This window comes from Trachurus japonicus, chromosome 17 (assembly GCF_045865225.1).
Source record: "Trachurus japonicus isolate A0001 chromosome 17, Traja_1.0".
NCBI lineage: Eukaryota > Metazoa > Chordata > Actinopteri > Carangiformes > Carangidae > Trachurus > Trachurus japonicus.
In genome coordinates, this window is record NC_140923.1 from 2,885,071 (window position 1) to 2,891,823 (window position 6,753).

General features: G+C 49.2%; 1 long non-coding RNA gene across 2 annotated transcripts; it reads right to left on the reverse strand.

Annotated features, from left to right (window-relative positions):
• Positions 1-4,754: 4,754 nt before the first annotated feature.
• LOC146969733 (uncharacterized) lies at positions 4,755-6,377 on the reverse strand. 2 transcript variants are annotated; one of them, XR_015038068.1, is made up of 4 exons: positions 6,296-6,377; positions 6,000-6,184; positions 5,483-5,519; positions 4,755-4,856 (listed from the first exon to the last, which is right to left on the reverse strand). It is a non-coding gene; the product is annotated as an uncharacterized LOC146969733 (long non-coding RNA). The 2 variants fall into 2 exon arrangements; XR_015038067.1 differs by lacking the exon at positions 4,755-4,856 and adding an exon at positions 4,925-4,985.
• Between the last annotated feature and the right edge of the window lie 376 nt (positions 6,378-6,753).

The window sequence follows — 6,753 nt, forward strand, 5'->3', positions numbered from 1 at the left end:
TGTTAATCTTTATTGTGTTTTATCTTAATTTATGAGTCTATAGTCCTTTGAATCACGCTGATGTCCTGCTGACACAAGGACTTGAGGACACATTTGAAATATTTATTGATGCCCACATAAAAAAGTACAAGGGTTCCTGGTAGGGGTGGAACCGAATTATTATATTACAGTAACTAGAAAATTTCCCCTGGGGAAATTTTGAATGGGCCACGGGACTACTGCCGGTTTTGCCATCTCTGTCAACATGGGAATCAAACCCACGATCTTAAGGTCAAGACAGAACTGATCAGACACATGATCATCTTTCTATCCACCTTATTCCTAGCCCCCATGATGCTTTGCGGGAATTATGGGCGCAGCTTCCAGTGCGAACCGGAAGTAGCGTTTGTTTACATGCTAACAGTACGCGCTAATCCACTTTCTGCGAGCGTTAGAGACATAAAACACCACCTTTTAGAACTCAAACGAGACAATATCATAATACTGCTGCCTACTAATATTGTGAGGTGTGAGGACGACTTAAAAAAGTGTCCAAAAATAAAAAGATAACGTACAGTAGCATATTTAGCTACTTGTTAACTTGGTTGCTTCAGTTGTTGAGGCAACGAGCTATCTGCTAGCTCTGGAAAGTTGCCTCATATAAGTTGGAATAATTTTATTTTAAAACACATTCCTCTTTTATAAAGTGTGGGGGGGGGGTCTCTCTCTCACTCACCTCTTTACTGTCTGCTCTCAGGGATTGTGTGTGTGTGGTGGTGGTGGTGGTGGTGGGTGCGCAGTATTTTACTGTAGGTTCTCACCATGGATCTATTATAAGACCACACACAGACACATCCGAGTGTCCAACCAACAAAGTTGTAGTAAAAAAAAAATCCATTTAGTTTATTTTAATCATAAAGACCTATACTTTTGATACAGAGGGGTGTGTCAGTGTACACAACGTTTACACGGAATGAAACAGTAAACATAAAATTGCGTGTATCATTTAGGGATATAAAAACCCCTAAATGATACACGCAATTTTTTATAAATTTTTTTATTTGTATACATATAGTCTTATAGATTCGGGGTCTAGATATTTATGTACCTATGCAAATCAGCGGGTGACACCAAACAACGTCTGCCCAAGCAAGTCACAGCTTTTATTTCTCTCACACTCACACACACCAGTGTCCTGGAGAGATGCAGCCGCATCTGAGGGGACGACCGCGCGTCTATGGTGTTGCCCCTTCTCCACTACACAGTTACAGCTCAGCTCTAATCGACTTGGTTTAGGTTCTTTTAATCACAGTCATAGTTTGTCATATTGAAGCGGGTTCGTCAGCACCGCGGAGCTGATCGCTGTCTCTCTAATCAATGAGCATTTTCCACCGACTCTCTTTTTTCTCTCCTTTCGTCAGCTCCAAACTCATTCTTCTGCACCGCGATTACGAACCGCAGCGTGGTTTCAAACACAGCTGTTATTTAACTCATGTGTCAGAATAACAATAATCTCGAGGGGGGGGGGGCTGTTACATTCATTACAATGCATTTCTCCTCTGTGACGGGCGGCGCGCCCCCTCACTCCCGTCACAACACACACACACACACGCCCAGTGACTGCCTCACTCCCGGTTCAGTCCCGTCCACTTCTCGGTCTCCTGCCCAGATTACGTTGTACGAGCGGACCTGTTGGTCCGAGTGGCCGCGGTCCAAGCGGACCTGTTGGTCTGACTCGTCCAACACAGTCCAGTCCTCCACCCGCAGCCCCCAGAAGCTGCAGACGGGTCAACCAAACAGCGCTACTCTCTCTCTTCACTCGAGCTGATTTTTTTTAATTACGAGGCTCACCACCATGGATCAATAACCGATCTATTATCACTACATGAATTGCCTCATCTACCGAATTAACTAAGAAAACAGAAAACAATGTGAAAACTTTCAAATAACCCGCTAACAGTAATGAAGACCGCTAGCAACCACTGCTGTTAGCCAATGGCTCACTGCTACTTCCGGTGCTGACCGGAAGTTCCACCCATAACCGTTTCTACAGTAACGACCCCAGGAATAAGGTGGATAGGCACTGATATGGAGGAGCTGTAACCACATAACCACATTAGGTTACCTGTGTGTGTGTGTGTGTGTGTGTGTGTGTGTGTGTGTGTGTGTGTGTGTGTAATCACATGAAGTTACCTTTGTATGTTACCTGTGTGTTTTGATGTGTGTGTGTGTCTGTAACTGTAATCACATGAAGCTGGTTCTAGAGCCTGTGTGTGTGTGGCTATGAGCTGCATCCTGTGTCAGTCTGATTTAGCTGTGTCTGTGTTTATAAAAATTTAAACGAGCGCCAGGTGGATTGTTTATGAAGATAACGAGCTCTGGCCTGAGAATCACAGAGGTTACCACGGCGATAGGGGCCCCCCAGGCTGAGACAGACAGAAACGTTGAGAAAAAGAGCGATTTTCTGCTTCTGCACTGGTCTCGCAAAAGGCTTAGGGTGACAAAACGGTAACTCTTATCAGAACAAAACACAGATCAACGGTGCTCTAAGGACTTCCTGAAAAATGTGATACGATTTGGTGTTTCTACAGTAAATATTTTGGAGACGCTGGCAGTTTTAAAACATGGCCCGTTCTGCTTCTCTCAGAAAATATTTGTATTGGAGTCAATGAGGAGCAGAGACAGACGTGGCCGCACTCAGAGGCTGATTCTGTAAATTCTGTAAGTCTCTCTGATATTTTGAGCACATGATGAGAGAGATAACAAGTTTGTCTTACAAATTCTGAAAAAATCATGTGTGTAGAATGTAAATTGTGGCCGGGCCGAGTGTGGAAAGAGAAAAAATCTGGAGTTTTTCTGGGCTCTCTCCCACTCTAACCGATGATGTCACGCACTCTGACACGAACATTCCGTGCAATACACAACCATTATAATCTCATAATTTCTCCAAAAATGATCATGGTCATTGATCAGGGATTGATCAAAAACTGTATGACCTATCAAAACGTGGAGTAATACGCCAGTACACAAGACTTGTGTCTACAGTTTAAAGTTTAAATGAAGTCTCTAGGTGATAGTATGCCTGAGCAGTAGACGTTTGTTAAACTCCAATGATTGAATGAATGAATGATTGAAAAATGGGCTATACAAATACAATTGACCTGCCTTGCCTACTACTGTAGAGTTGGCTCAAAAAATGAAAAATGAAACATGTTGGAATTGCTGTGGCTGAAGTCAGGCAGTTTTTGTTCGCCTCACACACTTGGCGATTTGAAGCTGTATCCCATAACACGCTTACAGATTTCTGCACCAACTCGCCATGCAGACTCTACCCAACCAGAGCTGACTGGTGCAGACTAGACCTGACTGTGAATCGTGGGTAGAATCGGGCAAGAAATCGTGTAGTGTGTCCCCAGCTTTACAACACTTTGAAACTCCTTTTGGTTAAATGATCAATACGTAAATAAGTTTCTCATTCTCATAATTCAGATAATTGACCAAATTGTATTACCTTTTTCATTGCTTACTGCTTACTTATTTAATATATTTCAATATATTTAATTTTAATCACATAAGTCAGTGCAATATTTCTGAGCTAAATCTGGCTGCAAACATGAAAGTGAAAATGAAGCCATTAATCTTTATTGTGTTTTATCTTAATTTATGAGTCCATAGTCTTTTGAATCACGCTGATGTCCTGTTGACACAAGGACTTGAGGACACATTTGAAATATTTCTTTATGCCCACATAAAAAAGTACAAGGGTTCCTGCACAAGGGACATAAATACTGTTTTTTTTATTTTATTTTTTTTTATTGTGAAACAAAAGACAAACAACATAACAGACATAGAGCAATGGATACACAAGATGTGCGTGTGTAGTTCGAGTGCAGTGTAGTGTCGTGATGGTAATAGTGCAAAGATAAGGAAAGAAATTAAAGAATCACGACGGTGACAGGTCGCAATAACAAACACGATATAAAGGGTAGTAGGGATAATAGCAAATATATAGCAAACATAACTCATAATAGTACTGATGACAGCATTAATTCTGGAGGTAAGAAAAAGGCATAATAAAAGACATAAATACTGTTAGTGCAGTTGACAACAGGAGTTGGTCAGTTACAAAGCGCCTGGGCAGCTGAACACTGTTACATATATGATGACTTATAGGTCAGATGGAAAGCAGACATCATTCAAGGATACAGAAAACATTTTCTCCTCCAGACTGAGTGGCTTCCAATAATAACCGATACTGAGCAGTACCTGGCTAACTTCTTTTAGGGAGGCCGGCCATCTGAAGGCCCCTCACAACCAACTTGTGCACATGCCCCAGACTACCAAATATAAAAACTAAAAGTTTACATCTTTAGCCCAGCTGAGAGATGGTCTGCTTCAGCTGCTGATATTTTAGCACTTTGGTTAGAAAGGCCTCCTCAAGACTCTAGGTAATCAAAGGTACAGCCGACCTCTCTGTGCTTTTCATTAACAACAACACTTGTACATCCCACCCAATGGTAACTGCCGAAGTTCCATCTGAAGTTCTCCACGAAGTTGTTGCTAGGATACAGACTAAACATCCTGAGGCACTAGAGCACTGTAGAAGGAGGAAGCAATACTGGACGGCCTGGATCATCCACTTCATGGCACCTTGACTGACCAGGAAAGCAGCGGTGGTGGACGGCTCCTCTCTCCTTGCTGCAAGATGGAGGAATATAGTAGTGGGGCAGCCGGATGGTCCTGCTCCATCCAACGGTCCTGCTCCACCTGGCAGTTCCTGCTCCACCCGGCGGCCCTGCTCCATCCGGCGGCCCTGCTCCACCTGGCAGTTCCTGCTCCATCCGATGGTCCTGCTCCATCCGGTGGCCCTGCTCCACCTGGCAGTTCCTGCTCCATCCGATGGTCCTACTCCATCCGGTGGTCCTGCTCCACCTGGCAGTTCCTGCTCCATCCGACGGTTCCTGCTCCATCCAGCGGTCCTGCTCCATCCGGTGGCCCTGCTCCACCTGGCAGTTCCTGCTCCATCCGACGGTTCCTCCTCCATCCGGCGGTCCTGCTCCATCCGGTGGCCTTGCTCCACCTGGCAGTTCCTGCTCCATCCGACGGTTCCTGCTCCACCCGGCGGTCCTGCTCCATCCGGCGGCCCTGCTCCACCTGGTGGTTCCTGCTCCATCCAGTGGTTCCTGCTCCATCCGGTGGCCCTGCTCCATCCGGCGGCCCTGCTCCATCCGGCGGCTTTGCTCCATCCAGCGGTCCTGCTCCATCCGGTGGTCCTGCTCCATCCGGTGGTCCTGCTCCATCCGGTGGTTCCTGCTCCATCCGGCAGTTCCTGCTCCATCCGGTGACCCTGCTCCACCTGTTGGTTCCGGCTCCATCTGGCGGCTCTGCTCCATCCGGTGGTTCCTGCTCCATCCAGTGGTTCCTGCTCCATCCGGTGGCCCTGCTCCATCCGGCGGCCCTGCTCCATCCGGTGGCTTTGCTCCATCCAGCGGTCCTGCTCCACCTGGTGGTTCCTGCTCCATCCAGCGGTCCTGCTCCACCTGGTGGTTCCTGCTCCACCTGTTGGTTCCTGCTCCATCCAGCGGCCCTGCTCCATCCGGCGGCCCTGCTCCATCCGGTGGTCCTGCTCCATCCGGTGGTTCCTGCTCCATCCGGCGGTTCCTGCTCCATCCGGTGACCCTGCTCCACCTGTTGGTTCCTGCTCCATCCGGTGGCCCTGCTCCATCCGGTAGCCCTGCTCCATCCAGCGGTCCTGCTCCACCTGGTGGTTCCTGCTCCATCCGGTGGTCCTGCTCCATCCGGTGGTTCCTGCTCCATCCGGCAGTTCCTGCTCCATCCGGTGACCCTGCTCCACCTGTTGGTTCCTGCTCCATCCGGCGGCCCTGCTCCATTCGGTGGTTCCTACTCCATCCGGTGGTTCCTGCTAAATCCAGTGGTTCCTGCTCCATCCGGTGGCCCTGCTCCATCCGGCGGCCCTGCTCCATCCGGTGGCTTTGCTCCATCCAGCGGTCCTGCTCCACCTGGTGGTTCCTGCTCCATCCAGCGGTCCTGCTCCAACTGGTGGTTCCTGCTCCACCTGTTGGTTCCTGCTCCATCCAGCGGCCCTACTCCATCCGGCGGCCCTGCTCCACCTGGTGGTTCCTGCTCCATCCGGCGGCCCTGCTCCACCTGGTGGTTCCTGCTCCATCCAGCGGTCCTGCTCCACCTGGTGGTTCCTGCTCCACCTGTTGGTTCCTGCTCCATCCAGCGGCCCTGCTCCATCCGGCGGCCCTGCTCCACCTGGTGGTTCCTGCTCCATCCGGCGGCCCTGCTCCACCTGGTGGTTCCTGCTCCATCCAGCGGTCCTGCTCCACCTGGTGGTTCCTGCTCCATCCAGCGGTCCTGCTCCACCTGGTGGTTCCTGCTCCACCTGATGGTTCCTGCTCCATCCAGCAGTCCTGCTCCATCCGGCGGCCCTGCTCCATCCGGTGGCCCTGCTCCATCCGGTGGTTCCTACTCCTTCCGGTGGGTCCTGCTACACCCAGTGGTCCTGCTCCATCCGGTGGCCCTGCTCCATCCGGTAGCCCTGCTCCATCCAGCGGTCCTGCTCCACCTGGTGGTTCCTGCTCCATCCGGCGGCCCTGCTCCATCTGGCGATCCTGCTCCATCCGGCGGCCCTGCTCCATCCGGCGGCCCTGCTCCATCTTTTTTTCTTTTTTGTGTCATTGTCGTGTGAGCTACTAGACTAATTTGAATTTCCCTCCTAGGGATGAATAAAGTATTCGCTACTCTACA